The sequence below is a fragment of the Salvia hispanica genome, unplaced genomic scaffold (genome assembly GCF_023119035.1).
Source record: "Salvia hispanica cultivar TCC Black 2014 unplaced genomic scaffold, UniMelb_Shisp_WGS_1.0 HiC_scaffold_498, whole genome shotgun sequence".
NCBI classification, from domain to species: Eukaryota; Viridiplantae; Streptophyta; class Magnoliopsida; order Lamiales; family Lamiaceae; genus Salvia; species Salvia hispanica.
The window spans coordinates 28,489-50,152 of NW_025952243.1; the positions used below are offsets into that span (position 1 = coordinate 28,489).

General features: G+C 33.0%; 1 pseudogene; it reads right to left on the reverse strand.

Moving 5' to 3' along the window:
* The window catches only part of LOC125199428, a 31,942-nt pseudogene extending 15,675 nt beyond the window's left edge, over positions 1 to 16,267 (reverse strand).
* Positions 16,268 to 21,664: the final 5,397 nt, after the last annotated feature.

Genomic DNA, 21,664 nt, shown 5'->3' on the forward strand with positions numbered 1-21,664 from the left:
GTGACGGCTCTTTTTCCAATCTGATCGGATGGTGTGGAAAAAATGTAGACGAAGTCGCTTGTATTATGATTGTAGGTACATATCATCATGTGAAGCTACTTGGAGAATATTTGGTTTTGATATTCAATACAAAGATCCGCGTTGAAAGATTAAGTTTTCATCTTCCAAATGAACAAAATGTGATTTTTGATGAATCAACCATTGGATCGTGTTTTGAGTCGAGAAACTAGTTCATCAAAGCAAGTTTTTAGGTTGGATGGAACGAATAACACTTATATTGATGGTAGAGATCTCACATATGCTGAATTTCCAACAAAGTTTGTGTGGAGGAATGGTAATTGGCATATTAGGAAACGAGAGATTTTGTATTGGGAGATTAATTTATGTTCCTCCAGGGTTCGTGATATGTATTACTTAAGATGCTTATTAAATATTGTTCGTGGAGCAACATGCTATGAAGACATTAGACGTGTTAATGGTATTCTTTATGACACATTTTGAGATGCTTGCTATGCATTGGGGTTGTTAGATGATGATAAAGAATACATTGATGGGATTATTAAAGCTTCGTTTGGGCATCGCACATTCTTTGAGGTTGCTTTTTGTGAGTTTACTAGCATCAGAATCTATCGCCGAGCAGACGTTGTTTGGAATAGTTGTTGGAAATTTTTGTCTAAGATATGTCTGATAAACAACGGATGTTGTTACAACATGCAGTAAATTTAGTATAATTGTGTATATTTTATTGATATTGGTTATTATATATATATATGCATGTTATAAATATTTTTTTCATCATCTTATGTCTTTCTTGTGATTGTAGATTTATTGTTGAAAGATGATGAACTCCAAAATTTGACTTTGGTTGAGATTGAAAGTTGTTAGTGAATGTTGGGAGAAGTTTGCGTGAGTTTGATTGTATGCCATATCCAACTACGGAATATTTTCAAACTTCTCACAATAGATTGATCAATGATGAATTATGTTACGATCGAAAAGCTTTAGCAAGAGATCATTTAAACTTCCTCTCAAAATTTACAGATGAACAACGGCATATATATGATTCCATAATGGCAGATGTAAATTCAGATCATGGAAGAATTTTTTTTGTTTATGGATATGGTGGGACTGGAAAAACTTTCATATGGAAATCATTGTTAGGAATTCGTTCGAAGGGGGAATTGTTTTGAATGTGGCCTCCAGTGGAATAGCTTCCCTCTTATTACCGGTGGAGAACAGCCCATTCTCGATTTAAAATTCCCATCAATCCAAACGAAGATTCTACTTGCAATATAAAACAAGGAAGTGCACTTGCGGAGTTGATCGTCGGGGCAAAGCTTATCATATGGGATGAAGCACCTATGATTCACGAGACATTGTATTGAAGCCGTTGATAGGAGTTTGCGTGACATCATGCGTGTGCAATGACTTGAGTTTGGAAACGCCATTTGGTGGGAAAACCGTAGTGTTTGGCGGTGATTTTAGACAGATATTACCGTTGTTCCTAAGGCGCCGCCCAAAATGTTGTGAATGCTACTATTAATTCTTCATATCTTTGGAAGGACTGTAAGGTTTTAAAGTTAACTAAAAATATGCGACTTTGGGTGTTCAATCTGGTGAAGAAGCATCCAAATTAGACGAATTTTTGATATTGTATTGAGAGATGATGGGGATGCTATAAAATCCATTGTGGCAAGCACATATCCTTCATATATGAACCATGGTGAATTGAGCTCTTACTTGCATGATCGAGCTATACTTGCATCGACTTTAGATGTTGTTGACATGGTTAATGAATTCATGATTTCCTTGGATGATTCAGAGGGTCGTGTTTATTTGAGCTCAGATAGCATATCAAATTCGATACAACTTCAAATGCTTTTGCTCGGATTCATTCGTTGAATTTTTGAATAATTTAAAGTGTTCGGTGCACCTAATCATGAGTTATTATTGAAGGTTGGCACTCGTAATGTTACTTAGAAACATAGACCATGCTAATGGATTGTGTAATGGTACGCGGTTGATCATTACACGTTTAGGGTGATCATGTGTTGGAGGGAAAAATATTGGCGGTCATAATGTTGGGCATAGGTGTTGATTCCTAGGATGTCATTAACGCCGTCGATCCAAGGTTGCCATTCAAATTTCAACGCGCCAATTCCCCTTGGCCGTGTCTTAAGCAATGACCATTAACAAAAGTCAAGGTCAATCGCTTGCTCATGTTGGATTATTTTTAAAAGATCTGTTTTTAGCCATGGACAATTGTATATATGTTGTTGTGTCAAGAGTTACAAGTCTGAAGGATTGAAGGTTTTAGTTTGTAATGAAGATGGTGATGGTACCTGTGATTCTACTGTTAATGTTGTTTACAAGAAGTTTTCCAAATTTATAAATTATTATTAAATTTTATTGAGTTCACTTTTTTAATGCTTGATTTATTTATGCTTTGCCTATGTAATTGATTATTTTATTTTTATATTGTCGCTATTGTCAACACTAATTTTATCATCTTTGCACGCCTTAATTTTTAAAAATATGTACATAATCATTAGTTGCATTAGCACATTTTTGTCGTACTCAAAATTATACACCAATACACTTTTTATATCTTTCACTGATTTTAAATTCTATTAATGTATTGATATGTCAATGTTGAGTATTCATAATACAAATAAAAATTTAGTAATTTAATCTATCATAATATTAATAGCAATATGCATGTATTTTGTTGGCCAAATTCACCATCAATATATTTGTGTATAATTTTTTTTTAACGTTTTTTGATCTTTTTATCTTTTATAATGTTTTTATTTTATATCTACGATTTTAGATTTCGTACCCTCATTTTATCATTTCATAAAATTATTTCAACGTATAAAATAAGTGTGATGAAAATAAAATTGGTCGTGCATCGCACGAGGTGTGATACTAGTTTCAATAATGACGCAAATGAAAGAATAAATATCTTATTTCGTCTCATAAAATAAAAATATTTTATGCTACAAATAAAAAGTAAATAAAATTTCTCGAACTTTGTACTATAAAAATATCCAATATTTTATTTGTTTGGTACTTTTATCCAATTTATTGATTGTCTGATATTAACTAATTTCTTAGCCCAATTTAAAAAATGCTATAATTTGTGGGCCAATATTAATTGATGGGCTTAGATTAACTAATTTCTTACCCCATTCGGATCTTAATTTTTGTTTCTATTTTCATTTCAAGAAGCAAGGGCTCTGTGATAATTCGATAAATTTGGTTTTAAAAATCGATCAAGAAATTCATACTCCATTATTCAAATTATCTCATTATCTATCATACAAATCGTCTAATTCAATGTAATGCTGTGGTGCATTGTGTCTCAAATTGATGACGTGACCACATATGTGTCACATGTTGTCAAATTAATGAAGATTACTATATAAAAATGTGTATATCTCAATTTCATCATATCCAATACAAGTACTCCACAATTTTACTCAGACCAAAGCTTGCTACTCATTCACTAATCTAATCATTCAATTTGAAAATTTCAATTTTTGCACATACCGATTCATCAATTCAATGCAACCATTTCGCATGAATATTAACAACTTTGATATAAAAAAAATAAAAAACAAAAACAACTTTGGTATCAAAATGTAACCCCTATGTGCTATTTACATTCCAAAATATTTTGAAACTCTATATAGCAAGCAGAGGGACTCAAAACAAGATACTATCAATAAAAAAGAGAGATTATATCCATCAAAAGGCCAAAATGTTATTTAGATATATTACCATTAAACAAGCATAGGCTCAGATGTAAAACATCACATCCTTAACAAGTCTTTGATCTTAGGCAGAGGGGCAACCTCCTTGTTCCCCTCCCGACCAGCATCAGAAGTCGATCCACTGTCAGAGAAATCACTGCCTTCAATATAGTAACGAGCACCAAAAGCAGCAAGATGCGCAGGCGGAACTGCAAACACAAGGAAGATGTTATCTTAGGAAAATTACAGAAGAGAGAGTTAGACTCGATCGGAGAAAAACAACGAGCACCAACCTACGGACACCGGGCATACCTGAAAAACAAGAAGAGACATCACAGCAATGCAGCACAAATGTGTGCAAAGTAATTTAAAGAGAACACTCACGTATAGCACAAGCTGTTCGTCGAACTTGTATGCCATCAGAAGTGAAGGCATTAACATGGTAGTGCTGGGGCGACTTGTACCTGCTCGGAGGCAAAGCAACAGATGAAATAAATACGAAAATAGAAGGCTACACGTTAAAACGGATATTTTAAGTTCCGCACTAGAAGTTTAAAACGGAGGCAAAAACTTTCCTTTCACGGCCATCTCCAACACACTGTTTCGACCTCCAGCCTACCAAAATGATAGTAGCAACAAGACAAAACAAACAGTGAATTACGCAACATCTTTAATACAGACCTTTGCATTATTCTGCACCAAGAATATAATGCCAAGTAGCGAAGAAATTTTGTTATGGACATTATTTATTAAGTTTTTTAACAGTAAATACATGGAAAATCTATCAAAAAATTCAGTTGTTATTATTATAACAAGTTACGAATGATATCATAATTTTTTAATAAGAGAGAAATTTTTAAAATATTGATATTGAGTCCATTTTTCTATAGTTTTATAGGGACCCATCGAAATTAGTTACCAACATTATTAATTTAAAAATTTTAATGTTATTAGTATTATTTTATATTTGATCAGTACCGTGATATTTAACTTTCTAGTTTCATCACTACCACTGCCCAAGTATTCCCTTTAACTCAAATAAAAGAACAAACTTTTCTCCTTTCATCTTTTCATAACAAAATTAAAAAAGAACATGATCATAAATATCACATCACATGCACATATTTTTTTCGCTCTTCGTCCATCGTGCTCCCTTTCCACAATCCCAAATATATGATTTAGGTATTCTCTACCTATTTATTGATATAAGCTAATTTCTTTATAAAAAAATTACTTAAATCATTTAACCCGATTGTGCTTTTTATCATTCCAAAATATCTTAGACTTTATATAGCAGGAAATGCAAAAACCACCTCTCAAAAAACAAGAAATCAAACAGAGAGATTATTAAAAGATATCAAGATAGCCAAAGGTTTGTAGTTGTAGAAAAAAATCATGAATTGTTTTGAAGGCAAAATATATAACAATAAGCAACTGTTGTTCTCTTTCGCTTCATTAACAACTTTGTAAGATTATCGATGGTCAGAGATTCTCTAGAAAATTGAATGAAAGACAAGTTACTACTTCCCAGTTGAAGGCGACATGCCAACGCCCCAAGGATAGAGAGAATTCAATCATGCATGTCTTTATATTTATTATCTTTTGGGTTTTCCCCCCCATTTTTATAATTTAAATTTTATTACAACAACGATAAGCTTGTGACCAACCAATTGTGTAATAACCCATTTTTTAAAATTGACAGTTGAATCAATGGAAGAAAGAGACCTGTAACCCCAAAGTGTGGGACGGGTGGAATATAATCGATAAGGAAAAAGAAAATTATTTTTGTCAATCATAGTCTACCCCCCGCCCCCCTACCTATTTTTGATTTCTTCTAATTTCCTGAAAAATACAAAAAATCATTAGGTTCAAATAGCAAAAATTGTATTCATTATCAATTTAGCATGTTTTAAAATTTTGGTCGTCCCGTAGCAGATTTATTTCCCCTCGTCCCAAAAAATTCGGCGCACGTGCAATTGCACTTAAATAACAAAGTCAAAACTAGTGTTTGACTGATGAGACATTTTGGGATGTAAGGTTTACTACTGCTTCTGCTGCATCTCCTATCTATTATCCAATGTTAAAAAGAAGAAAAAAGCAAGCCCCCTAATTTTAAAAATTTGCTAAAATCACAATTGGGTTAAAACCAATTGAATCATGGTAAAAGTGTTTTTTTAAGAATTAGGAAAGTGCTCATTACCATTATTTTTAGAAAAATAGTCTAATACTTTTAATGTTGGGGGTAAAATCAAAACACATATATTATCATGACTACAATGACAAGATGAAAAAATAGTGTAACAATCATAAATAATCATCATATCACACCCCTTTTTGCAAATGACTCAACACCCAAAAAAACCCGGGAAATTTTTTTGGGGGGAGGGAAATCAAAAAAAATAAATGATTCACGCGGGTTTAAATTAAATGAATGCGGCAACTCACTCTTTCTTCTTGCCTTCATCACCCTTTCTTTGAAATCCTCTTATTCTTTGTGCAGCAAATCAAACAAAATTCAGCAATCGAAGATAATAAGGTAAAGAGTGTGTAGTGTCTCGTGTGATTTCGATATAAAAGAAATATATCTGGCGACCATTTGTCGTCCCTGTGTACTGACCTAGGGACACCCGGGGAGCCCCTCCGGGCCCCGAAAATGAGAAGAGTCGTTAGAGAAAAAAAGCAGCATAAATGTATGCAATGTGATTTAAAAGGGGGAAAACTCACGTATAGCACAAGCTGTTTGTCAGCATTTGCAGAATCCGGTTGAATGCGTTCTCATCATAGAGATTAGAGGACATGGTAGTGTTGTTCCTATCATTGTGATTAGCAGCAAAAGAGACGTGTTAAAAGTGGGTCGATCACTGAGATATGGAAACTTTCCTTTTTACGGCCATCTCCAACACATTGTTTCCACCTCCCCAAAACACAACAACAGTGAATTATAACATCTTTAGATAACTTTAAGACAGACATTTCATTTTTTTTTGAGGGGCATTCTCCAAAACCCTTTTATTGTTTCCCCGGGGTTTAAAAACCCCTTCTTGGTTCAACCTTTTTGGACAACCGGAAAATAACACAAAACGCATTCTACACACATAACATTACAAACACCCTATACACATTCCCCCATACCATATACCAAATACACAAAGCCCCAAAATAAAACACTAAAACATTACAAACACACTAACCCCACACCCAAAATACCATACACACAATACACAACACCACTCACTATGCAAAAAATACCCCACACCACACACATAAAATAACACTTTTAAAAATTTTACAAAACCCTAGATACATTATACAAAAAATACACACAAATGTACATACACTTTTTAAAAATAAAAAATTTTTAAAAAATACCATTTCCAAAAATTTTTACCAAAATACACCATTGCACACTTTTTATTACAAAGGAAATTTCAAATTTGGGTTGGTTTTTTTTAGTTGTTTAAAATTTTTTAAATTTAAATTTTTCGAACGTTCGTTTAAAAAAAAAATCAAAAAACTAAAAAAAAAATAAAAATTTCTTAAAATGTGTATAGTGTGTGTGAAAATCGTGTAGTGTGTGTTGTGTGGAAACCCCGGGTGTGTGTGAAATTTGTGTTGTGTTGTGTGTAGTATGTAAAGTTGTGTTTTGAGAGAAATGTTTTAGTGTGTGAAATGTGTGTAGTGGGGAATATTTTGTAGATATAAAGGAAAATATGTAATTTTAACTATTTGGAATTACAATTTTCACTTTTGATAGGAATTTAAATTGTGAAAAAAAGTTTTGGGAATTCAATTTTCCAAACCAAATTTTTTTAGGGAATTTTGAAATTTAAGGTTTCCCCATCCAAGTCTACCTCAATTCCATATCCCAAAACATAGCCTTTGGGGAATTATAGAATTTATTTTTCCATCTAAACATTTTGAATCATGGTATAGTGCTCTTAAGAATTATGCAATACTCATTATCCCATTGCTAAAAAAAATATAATGCACTTTTAATGGTCTGATTAAAATCTCACATACATTTACATTATCATGACTACAAGGACAAACATTAAAAAAAAAAAAAATGGGCAACAATCATACTCATTTATCACTCCTTTGCAAATGAATCTAAAATAAAAAACAGGGAAAAATTTTTTTAATAGGGGAAAACAAGAAATAAATAAATAATTCACGATTGAAATTAGATGAATGTGGTAACTCCTCTTTCTTCTTTCCCCCATCCCTTTCCCTTTGAAATCCCTTATTTTTTTCGCACAAATCGCAAAATTAACAATGAAGAAAAAAACAAAAGTATGTGTGTCTTTTGGGATTGATTGAGAGAAATATATCCGACGAATGGTGATAGCAACCTTCCTTAGCTTCCTGGATAGAAAGCCGATAAAGTTTGCGCTAACATAAAAACCCCAATTGCAATTGCCTATTTATTTTGGGCTTTGAGAATTTCTAAAAAATTTTTAATACATTTCTTAATAATATAGCAGTTACAAACTTTTAAATTATTAAACCGGTTAATTAAATTGAATTATACCCAAAAACTATTTTTAATGATGCAAATGAAAAAATAAATATTTCTCCGTCCCATAAAAATAAGGAATATTTTATCGACAAATAAAAAGTAAAAAAATTTCCCCAAGTTTAAAAATTTAAAAAAATTTCTAATATTTTATTTATTTGGTACTTTTATCCAGTTAATTGATTTTCTGCTATTAACTACTAATTTTTACCCAATTTTTAAAAGTGCTAAAATTTTTCCAATATTAATTGATGGGCTGAGTTTAAATTTTCTTCTTCCCCATTGGATTTTTTAATTGACCAACCCCCCATAAAATGTCAATTTTGGGCCAAATTTTTTGTTTCTATTTTCGTTTGAAAAGCCTGTAGTTTTTAATACTCCATTTTTAATCATCTCATAACATAACATACAAATTTTAATTCAATGTCATGTTGGGGTCTTGTGTCTCAAATTGATGGCGTGTCCACATGTTGTCAAATTAATGAAATTCAATAAAAAGTGTATATCTCAATTTCATCACATCCAATTCAACTTATTCACTTGAAAATTCCAATTTTTGAAATGCCGATTCATCAATTCAATGCAACCATTTCGCATGAATATTAACAACTTTAAAAGAAAATGTTGTGCTATTTACATTCCAAAATATTTTAAAACTCTATATAGCAAGCAGAGGCACTAAATTTGCTAAATTTTTTAAAATTTTTTTGGGGCATTCTTCAAGTATTGCATATATTGTTTCCCGGGTTTCATTTTATTTGGCAGACAGCACTGTGAGACAATAACATTCTATCGTCCCTGCAAAGAAAACAGAAAATTGTATTGTTAAATGAAAAGATCCGTCATTTCAGGCAAAATGACAATGACAATTATTGTTTTCCTGTTTTGGGAAGAAGTCTCTGCCTCGGATCAATCAAGGCCTTCTCTCTAGGGCCATAAGCAATTTACAAACAATGATGATGGGTTGGTTTACATACCCTTAACTGTTGCTATCATTAAATTTTCAGTTATTATTATTGGAATATGATCGATAAGGAAAAAAGAAAATTCCTTGTCAATCATATATTCTACTTTCACGGCCTCTCCCTTTTATTGTTTTTTTCAATTTTCCTAAAAATACAAAAATCATTAGGTTCAAATAGCAACACATTGTATTCATTATCAATTTAGCATGATTTAATTAATTTTGGTAGTGCGTAGCGATTTTTTTTCCCATCGTGCCAAAGTGGGTAAACGTGCAATTGCACTTAATCAACAAAGTCAAAACTAGTTTTGACTGATGAGACATTTCATGATGTAGAAGCTACTACTGCGCTGCATCTCCTATCTTTATCAATGTTCGAAGAAAAAAAGCAAGTCTTCAGGCCTCGTGAGTTCTGCCCCAATTCTGGCAGAGCTCGCTCGTCTCTAAAAGGGAATACCTCTCTGGGTTTGTTTTGGGATCTAGAGATCGATCGATGAAAAAAAAGGTTTTGTTACAATCTCCCTTTTGTGATCTCATCAAGGAACTAGAGAGTATGTTTAATATCATGGTTTAGGTTTTGGCGTTTTCCCGTCAGTCGTCATTCGTCCCCCCCCAGAAATTTTTAACAAAAATATACCAAAGTGATGATTTCAAAAAAATCACATTTGGTCCAACCAATTGAACAAGACTATTTTTTATTTTATAGAAATCAAATTATCCCTTCGTGCATGCAACGTTTTTCGTGAAAAAAGTGCAAACCCCTTCAAAAATGTTTGTGAGCGTATAATTTCAAAAGGTAAGTCGAAAAAACAACTAACCCTGTAGAATATTACCCTTTTATAGAAAATGTAACCCGATTGTGCCTTTTTCATTCCAAAAATTTCTCTATATAGCAAAATCAGAGGCACTCAAAAACCAACCTCTCTTAAAACATGAAATCAAAGCATGAAAAAAATGTGAATATAAAAAATAGCACTACTATATATCAATTTCAATACCAATAAATAAAATTTTATAAATCAAAGCTCATTGGAAACAAAACCGTGGATACTTTATTGTCTTTTGAACAAATTTTTTGTCACCGTCATAAACTCAAATATGATGGGATACATTATAGTACTACATATCACAAATATAATAATTCAATTTAAAAAAAAATTATTTTGATATACCGATTCATCAATTCGTGAGTCGTCATGCAGTCATCAGTCAATTTTTGAATTCAGTCATGCTACTCTTAAATTCACAAATTTAAAGAAACATAGTAACAAACTGAAACTCAGAAGAGGCAACTAAACCATTTCCCTTTAATATTAACAAATTTCCCTAAAGTAACCCCTCTTTTTCTTTTTACATTTCAAAATATATTAAAAACTTTAAACAGGGGAGGCACAAAAAACCCAAACCTCTTCAAAAAGAGATTATATCCATCAAAAGCCCAATGTTTAGAGTTTAAGCAAAAACTGAAATTGTTTGAAATTGTTTAAGGCAGCATCATCAGACAAAAATATACTACCATCAAAAACGCAGAAGGATCAGATGTAAAACATCACATCCTTCACGTTGTCTTTGATCTTTGGCAGAGGCCCAACCTCTCTGCTCCTCTCCGAGTAGCACCCGACCAGCATCAGAAGTCGATCCACTGTCAGAGAAGTCTGTGCCTTCAATATAATACCGAGCACGGAAAGCTGCAAGATGCGCATAGTATGCAGGAGGAACTGCAAACACAAGGTAGATGTTAATTTAAGAAAGATTACAAAAGACAGAGTTGGAACTCGATCAGAGAAAAAACAATGAGTACTGACCTAGGGACACCGGCGAGTACATCTGGCATACCTGAAAATGAGAAAGAGTCGTTAGAGAAAAATGCAGCATAAATGTATGCAATGTGATTTAAAGAGAACACTCACGTATAGCACAAGCTGTTTGTCAGCATTTGCAGACCATCGGCTGTGAATGCGTTCTCATCATAGAGGACATGGTAGTGGGTGGGGCGGCTTGTACCCTGCTGGAAGCAAGCAGCAGATGAAATAAATAAATAAAAACGAAAGCTACACATAAACGGATAAAAAGTCAGCACCAGAAGAGTTTAAAACCTGGATGCCAGCATGGCTACAGAGGTAGAAATCGAACTCAGTTGGGTGGCATATCTTGAGTGACCATTTCCTAATCAGGAGAGAAAGCAAGCATTGTTATAAAGAGGAATATGAAGGTGATTAAACCTGTAAAAGGGCATATCTGACAGCATAATTGATACCAGGAAGAATGTTGCCGCTCCTATCAGTGTTGTTCCTATCATTGTGATTAGCAGCAAAAAGTCGTGTATGGTGCCTTTTTTGCCCGACGATAAAAGTGCCCCTTGGCATTATTTTTCCTCAATAGAGTTGCAGGCCTGAAAATCATCATTTACAAAAAAAAAATGAACGATGATTCGGGATGGAATATCTAAGAAAGAAAAAAGGCATACCTTCCTTTTGCCTCCATTTCATGAAGAAGGACCTGACTGAATTGTCCTTCACCCCCCATCCCTGCCTTTTTAAATCAGTAACATAAGTTTACTATAATGAAAATAAAAATGGTAAAAGGAAGGAAACATCAACCAGACCTGTGGGGTTGACCTGGGGTTTAAGTTTAATTGGATTTGTAGAAAGCCACCAAATGCTCTCTGAAAAAATGGGAATACATTAGTAGGGAAGGAAATAAATAAAAAAAAAGGTCAAAGAGGGGGAAACAAACCCCCAATCATTCCACCATGGATGACCCCCCTTTTAGGATCCTCTCTTGTTGTACAGACCCTGAATGATTTTTTCCCCCTGGGACCCTCGGGGTAAACGAGTGCTCTATACTTGGTTACCAACCCATCAGTTGAAGCAACAACCCATACAATGAAAATGATGAGCCAAGAAAGTTGTATGAATGATGACCTGTTTTAATAAAAGCAATGAGATTGGCAGAGTAAAGGGTTTCTATACCGCAGCTATAGAGGGCCCGAATCCTCTCCTGGTTGAGGATGAGTAACATCTGCTCCAATATAATAATGGGTCGATCACTGAGATAAGGAAACCTTCCTTTTTAGGCCCTCTCCCAAAACACTGTTTCTACCTCCCGCCTACCAAAATGAACAGCAAGAAGACAAAACAAACAGTGAATTAAGTCGGGAGATGGTCTTTTGTAAATTGATGAAACATCTATAGATAAACTTTTTAAAACAAACCTTTGCATTTATCTTAAGTGAGACATTCTCCAAAATTTGGAAAAAATTGTTTCCCTGGTTTAATACATTCTTAGGGGTTGGGCAGCACTGTGAGACAATACCCAACTCCGTTTCACAAACTCGTTTTTTCGTCCCTTTCAAAGAAAAAGGGAAATCGTACTGTTATAATCACACAACACCCGTAAAATTTCGTATGAGGCTTCAGGAATCAAGTCAAGGTAGATTAACCATATGATCCAGTCATTTCAGGTAAAATGACAATGAGCAACTGGAGTTGTTTTCCAGTCTTGGAAAACAGTTAAATGACTATTATTAAACATTGTTCTCAATAACATAAGCGTAAAAGAAACTTACCTTGTCAATCATGTTCCACTGCCCCACACTTGGAGTTACCAGACTATTTTTACCAGTCTCGTGGTATTTCAGCTGTCAAGTTTAATAAAATGAAATATTAAAAGTCCTGATATTTGACAAATGACAACAAATATCAATTAGTATCATACCATAGGTGGAGGCAACACACGTGCATCTATTGATACCATCTCAGATCTAACATTAATGCCAAATTGTTCATTGACAAGCTTATCGTTGTTGTAATCATTTTTACGAACCATCTGCAGATAAGTATTGTAAGTATTGCAGCTATTGCTCGCTCACAAGCTTATAGAAACATGGAGAAACCAAATAATAATAGATATAGCAGTCATCATAGTGAATTCATGCCTGGAGGATTGAACTTTCTCTATCCTTGGGGCGTTGGCATGTCGCCTTCAATAGTGCAGTAACTTGTCTTTCATTCAATTTTCTTGAGTATCTCTGACCCTCTACAATCTTACAAAGCTGTAAAAGAAAAAGAACAATAGTACTTAATAGAGAACATAACTTAAAGAGAATTAATAAGAACACAATAACAAATAAATAAATACCTCCATTGGAAGATAAATGGGTTTACTGTCACTGCCTGCCTGAATCGCTGGCAAAGATGGATATTCTAGATAAATATTGTACTGTTTAATGAAGTATTGTGCAACAGATATCTGAGCTTCCATTCCATCCAAGGAAAACCTGTATACAATGTCAGATAAAAGTGAATTTAATTTTCCAATAGAACAACAAGGAAAACAACAAGCATTTAGGATTATAGGTCAGCCTCAGATAGGTGCTGAGTTAGTATAATAAGTGAAGGTGGGTCAAACAAATTTAGTAGATTGAGCATCTTAATAGCACAAATTCTAAAGAAACATCAGAATTATTTAGACACAAAATAACCTACAATAAAGCATTCCATAAAAGCCAAGTATGAATACACTAGAAAAAAGTTCAGATAAAGCTCACATCAACTGCTGGGTGGACATGGTTGTGATGCTGGAAATCTTATGGCGTCTGATTTGACCTAGATGTTCGGTCTCCACCCGTACACCCTTTAAAGCTTTTTTGACCTAGAGAACATGATGTTATTATCCACACAAGATCGTTGACATAAGATAAAGTAAAGTTGAATAAAATTAGAGTTACAACAATTAAAAATTAACTTAATATGATTGAAAAAAATGCACATTATCTAAACTAATGAATTTGATGCTGAAATCTGAAGGTAACAAGTACCTTTATGCGATCTTGGTCAGATAAACCCCTAGACAGGTCTTTGTTGATATGTTTTCGGACATATTCCGAGACACAAATAGGTTCAAAGAATGCCCTAGCAGACATATCTTCAAGAATATAAAAGCCAATTAAAATTAGTTCACGACATACCACAAAATCAAGTGCAAAACTCCCATGAGAATGAACTGCATACCAATGTTGAGAGACAGGCCCATCTGTGTAGGGCGAAGGCTTTGATAGAAGCCCTTCCAATACATTAGACCATTTCCTAGCTCTCCTATATCACCCAGCATAGGCGAGAAAAATGACCTCCCAACCACTGCGCAGCTGAAGTAAGAGGATAGATCATGATTATTGATTTACACAAACAACTAAATACTTATATGAGAGTGTGTCACTATTTTGATCAAAAAAATGGCACCTGTTAGAAGGATTCTCCCTCAAAACCACATCATATAATTGCAGGGTTTCTTGTGGCAGATCCAGTTGTCTGCCCCGTATGAATTGCTGTAGGTGATGCAGGTCTACTTTGGCAGCGAATTTGATCGACACTTTGAACTTGCGCTCTCTCCTGCATGTATGCATGATAAACATTCTGAGTAAGAGGCAGCATGCAGTGAAGTAAAACATAAAACAGTATCAGCCCAAAATTAACTGTAATTTTATAACAGGATGAATATGAATTAAATATATAAAAGAGTCATTCCACCAAACTAAAAAATCTAACACCGCTGCCACTCAATCTCCATACACACATAACAAATGCAGATTAAGCAATATTTGGAATAAACTCAAAGATAGGACTGACAGCACCAAAGAGAGGATATTATGGATATCTAAACTTTACCTCGACTGACTATCGCCACTGTTGAGCTCGACCACAAAATCTTTTGATTCAAAAGGCAACTCGCCAGCAGCGTAGCAACTTTTTCTTCCATCATACGCGAGCATCTTCTTCCCTAGATGCGAGTCCTTATAGTTTGTAACAAGCTGGTTCAAAATCTCTCTACACACCTTCTTAGATGTCACTTCAGGTGATATTGAAACCTGCGGAAATCATTGACAAATACACATACTAATCAAGATGCTAGGTACACTCAAGCACTCACATCTGTTCAGAAAATTCGGATTGAACCGGTAAAACAGTAAAACTGGCATGCTTATAGTGAAAATATATTCATATACATGAAAATTATGGCCTAGCAGATGTGAGACTATGCATTTGTTTATTAAAAAGTCAAAGCAAAAAAATACACAGAAAAAACATAACTCAGGAAAAAACACAATTAACATTATAAGAATGTCTGTTGAAACGTTGTTAATAAGCAACAACTCAACTAGGACATATAAACTCAATAAATATACACCAGACAAAATAATTAGAATTCTGCAATCAAAAGGTGAAAACACATGTGAGACGATGCAGTTATTAAAGAGTGAAAGCAAAAAAATACGCAAAAAAATATGACTCAGTTAAAAAAATAATGAACATCAGAAGAATGTCTGTTGAAACTTTGTTGATACGAAACAACTCAACGACGACATATAAACTCAATAAACATACACGATAAAAAAACAACAGAATTCTGCAATCAAGAGGTTCCAACTCACATCGTAATGGCGCAGATCTCTGTTCCCGATCTCCGTCAGAAAGTGATTCGCCTTCACCACCACTTTCCGGCCGTGGCTTCCGAATCCAGGCCTCGGCGGGTACCTGACCGCCTTCGACGAAGCCGGAGGCAATTCCGGCTGAACCGGCGGAGGATTCGCCGCCGCCGCCGGAGGTCCCTGCGTCTGAGGCGCCTGTGACGAAGATGCCTTCAGCGTGAGCTTTTGCTCCATTTCGTGAGATAGCGACGCCGCCGGCTCCGTCCGCGACGGCTGAGAAGGCGCCGCAGCGACTGATTGCGGCGGCGCATTGTAGCCTCCGGCTCCGCCGCGCGCCGCCTGCGGACCTCGACCGGCGTCCGATGGTCCTCTTCCGCCTCCGACGCGGCCGCGTCCCCAGCCTCCGCCTCCTCCGCCTCCCGATCGGCCTCCTCTTCCGGACATAATTTGAGCAATTTCAGCAATTTCTCACTCTAGAAATGACAGTACTCACCAATATCGGAGAGAGTAAATGTGAGTGAGAGAGTGGGAGAGATGGAGAGAAATGGAAGGAGGGTTTAAATATAGACGTGCGCCCTTTCTCTCTCCTATCTTTTTCTCTCTGGAATTAAAAGAGGCGCTATATTCCTTAACTCTGAACTTTTAATTCTCTACTTATTTTTCTCATCTATATTCCTTTTTTTCCATTTCATTATTTTTCTCATCTGTATTCCTTTTTTTCCATTTCATACCCTTTAATTTAAACTTTTCTCCCAATTTTCCTAAATTAAATTTTCTAATATTTCAATATTTTTTCCTTCAAATTCGTCTCGTTTATACCAATCAATACGATGTTCATATTTATCGAAAAAATGAAACAAATTATAACTACGAGTGGCAATGTCGGGTTAGTCATTGATTAATACTTAACGGAGGTGCAAATGGCACGTCAAGTCTAACCGAATAAGTCACAACCCATTAGATTTAGCGGTTTATCAGGGTTAACTCACGTGTTAGGCGTGAACTAGCATGTGGTGAGGAGTACTTTCAACAACCGTTCAGGCGGAGTGTACTATGTGTTATGAGATGCGTTTTGTTAACATTACGTATAGAAATATGATATTGCAACTGTCCTTTCAGTGAATGATTAGTGTTTTTGTATTTTAATTATAATTATTTTTTAAAGTTAAATAATTTCATTTCTTAATTATTTGTATATAAATTTATTTATGAAACAAAAACAAGAGTTGAAACCATGGGCGTAAATAAAGTTATAAGATATTATTATCGGAGAGATGTTGACGATATTAAGTAAGGAAAAATGAATATGTGTGGATCATAAAAAGTGTCTTACTTATTATCGGAGAAATGTTGACGATATTAAATAGTAAGGAAAAATGAATATGTGTGGATCATAAAAAGTGTTTTACTTGCAAGATATTATTATCGGAAATGTTGACGTATTAAGTAGTAAGGAAAAATGAATATGTAAGGATCATAAAAAGTGTTTTACTTTTAAAATATTATTATCGAAGAAATGTCGACGATATTAAATAAAGTAGTAAGGAAAAATGATGTAAATAAATTGATTAGATAGTATCCTAAATTATAATTATAAATGTAGTACTCAATAGTACTTTCATTTCCTTAATTCCTTAGAAAATTAACACTACTAGTAACTCAAGAAATAAAAATAGTAGTACTACAAGTTTAAGACATTAAAAAGTTGATTTTTATCAAAATAAAAAATGGCAACGGTTAGCACTGTTTACGCATATAATGCTGAAAAAGTGATGTAGGTGTTCGGGTGAAGGTGAACTGGTGAAGGAGATGAAAAGTTGTCATCAGCAAATTTAATTATAATTAAATAATATTATTTCATTAGTTGTCTCTCAAATCTAAGAAAGTGTATAAATTATCTTGATTCTTAATTTATAATCACAACTACAGTATCACATTATTAATAAGTTTAGAGTAGTATTAGACTATTAGTTGATATATGAACATGGTAGTAAGATTTCTTTTACATGTTGAAATCATATTATTGTGTAAATAAATGATTTATTATACATATAAAATATTTTAATATTTCATAACAATAAGTTACGGTGGAATCAAATTATGTACTAGTACAAAACTTGCAGTCATTATCCTATTATATTTTATTGAACTTTTATCCCAATTGCGGAATTGAACTAAATAGTAGTAGTAGTATATGATAGTGAATGACATAAGTTTAAAGAAAATTAGTCTTGATAGTCAACAATACTAAGAATTAGTTATGATAGTGAATGATATAAGTTTTAACGGAAAATAGTAAAGTGTGAATGGAATATTGTGATAAAAATGTTCCGAATATTTTAGTAAAAATAGAATGTACACTCACACGTTATTAGAAAAGGAACTCTATTATAAATATATACCATAAATTAATTTAACCAATGGATCAAAACGGTAAAATAACTTTTTCGGAGACGAATGAAGTACTGCTATATGATCATTTGAATAACTTTAACAAGCTAAACCAAACACGTTACCTCATCTCTACTAATACAAAAAAATGGTGATTCCCACTTTAACTAAAACTAGTCTTGCCGGTCAATTACATGAAGAATTAGTTATGATGGTGAACGGAGTATGTTTTGACGAAAAAATTAATAAAGTAAAAATTGGATATCGAGATAAAATGTTCCGATTATTATAATAAAAAATGGAATGCACACACATCACTAGAGAAGGAAATTTATCATAGATAACAAATTAATTCAACCGACAGACCAAAACAGAAAAATAACTTTTTTTTATAAACGAATGAAACTTTTTTTTATAAACGAATGAAGTACTATATGATAATTTGAATAACTTTAACGATGGAAACCAAACACGTTACCTCATCTTTACAAATACAAAAATGGTGATTCCCACTTTAAGAATATCAATTCACATGGAATTCCAAAAGAGAGTTTGCCACCCTTAAAAAGAATACCAAACACATAGTACTAAATAATGCTTTAACATTTAGCATTTTTAATTCATAACGTTTGCATTCAAATCTAGGACAATGTATATTATTTTTCAGTTATTTTATGGATATCGATTATTTCTAGACAGTTAACTTTATTAAACTGTAGATTCAAACTGCAATTAAAAAAAACGAATCTTTTTTGCAAATTTACTAGAAGGATAAAATGGTAAATTCATTACTCATTTGCTGAACTGTTGTAAAATCGTGCACGCGATTTTCGCAACTGTGCAGAGAAACATGTACCTAGACAGTGACACCAAAAAAGAGTGCTTGCCGTTATTTCGTAATTTTTATTTCAAAAAATTATAATAAAAGATTAATTCGTAATTCAATAAGTTTAAACTTTTGACTAATTATGAAAGTTATAATAGTATTTTATGTTTAGATATTTTTATAGCTGTTTATTATAATGAATTTTTAATTTAAAAAACAAATTTTACCTTTAAGCGATTTTAACATAATCAACATTAATACCAATGACATATAATGCAAGTATGTGTGCATGTATATCATATTTCGATAGTGTTCTAAAACGTATAAATATGCGGATAAATATGGACTTTTTGTAGATGATAATATTCAATATGGTTTGATTATCATAAATTTGATCTGTAGCTATCTAAAATTGTAGTATTAGAATATATTAATTAAAAATATAAAATTAAATATACTCATGAAAAATGAAAGACATTATGTCTGTGTCAATATATTTTCCTAGTATCGACAAGCTAAAGCTACAAATCTAGCTATATACGAATCACAAATCCAAGCATAACTATATTATTCATTACACTACAATTTACTTTTTAAATAATTTTTATTAATATTCAATTTATATATTTATTCAAATTACAATATTTTTGAAATGATAAGTAAAATTTTCAAAGTTATAACAAACAAAAATTCGCGCGCACACGCAGGTATACAAATACTAAAAAGTCTAAAACCATATAACTTAACTGCAAATAAAACCCACGTTTATTATAAAACATAAGAAAAAAGAAGGAATTTTCAGCAACTTCAAAAGAATAAGAAAAAGGGGAAATGGCATGACATGGTACAATAAATTAAACGGTAATGCATAAAAATAAATAAATTAAACGGTCGAGTTTTAAACGATAAAAAAGTTTTAAAAATCATCAAAAAATAATTTGACATAATAATCACACTTCATATCCTTTTCAGAGTCAACGCAAAATGAGTATCAAACTTTAATTTTTGATTTATTGATAAAACAACAAAAAACACTCGGCTTTTTCACATGCCTATGTGTATTACCATTAACTAAAAAACTACTAAATATAAAATGGAAAAGAGTTATAAATAATCATCAAACAACTAGATTTGATTGAAAAATCCCACAATAACCATTTCATCTTGAATGTGGAATGGTGAAAAGTACTGTAATTGAACTTCCTTTATAAGGGGTATTTTAGTCTAAAAAAGAGTAGAAAAGTGGAAAAGTGTCTTAAATGTAAATATCTCAAAGTCAGGAGGTTTTTTCTTAATAGGAGTAATATTTTATTTCCTAGATTTATTGATTTCCTACGACACCTGAATTTATTGAATCAATTTCCACGCAATTATGTCAACCTTCAATTTTTTCACGTAAATACAATCAGTCAAGAGTTTTAGACAAGGTGTTTTTTTATATAACTAATGAAAATTCAGATAATAGAATTGTACTAGTACTAAAGTAATGTCAAAAAATATTTAAAAATTGCCTCAGAGTTGCAGTGTCTTGCAATCTCTGACCATATCACTTAAAGCTCTAATATCAGTCGGAATTTCCTTGATTGGAGAGGCAATAATAAATCAGAAAATGTGACCAGAATTGCAACACTACATTTTTACAAATACTCCATGTTTAAAATGAATTAACTTAATACCTTAAATGGTCTAGTACTACCATTCTGCAGGGAATTTAATGCATAGAAGGCCAGAGCCTCACTCTTTTTTCCATTTTAATAAAAAGTGGAGCTTAGTTATAATAATCCTACTGTCTTATTAAGTACCAAAAAATTAGTCGCTTTCATTTCTTAGTAATAATGTTTGATTCTTTACTCCACTATTTCTACTATATTTTCTTTTATCATTGTTCTACGTTTCTCTTTATCAAATTTCAAATAACAATACTCAAACTATTTTATTTACTGCTATTTAAATAAGTACTAGTATTACAATTAAAAATATATAGATAATTGCCAAAATAATTAAGTGGTAACCGATGATGGAAGCCATTATTAAGCCATCGATATCGGGTACCAGGTTGGTGTCGGACCACAAATCTTGTGGTGAGGTCCGGCCTTCCAGGCCGGGGCTGTTGTGGCGGTGGAGACCTCGCTTGGATGGCTGCCAAGCTTCGAACGCGACATGTGTTGTGGGACGTTGGGTTGTACCACAAGTCATTTTAATTTTTTCAATCCAAATATTTATGTATTACCACAGTTAAAATTCGTGTATATGTATAATTCACAATTCATCCCATAATAATTCTCTGTCTACTAATTAAAATGGATCCCTACGGTAAGCTAATACGAATGTAGGATCCATTGTATAATATAAAGTGATTTGAGTATTAATTTTGCAAAAAAAATAACTCGTTCTTAGAAAATCACATTTAATTATAAAAGTAATAGGAATATGTACAAATGAAATACATATTCTATGACTTTTTACAAGTTCATTTCTTCAAATTCCTTAAAATTTGAACCAAATCAAAGTGGTAGACATATAGTACTATGGAAGCAGTAAATTTTTTTTCTTGAGCGACAAGATAAATCATGGAATCATATTAAAGACAAGTTCAGTTTTTCTTGTCACACTTTAGGAAAGCTATATCTATACATACTATTGAGAGTACTTACATTACTTCCAAAATGTAAGACTCTTAACTCTTAAGGTAGCATGTCAATATCTATAACTATGATAGTCAAATTCGATAATATTATCAACAGGTATACTGCTCTCACTTTGGCCTTTTTCGCGGAAATTTCAT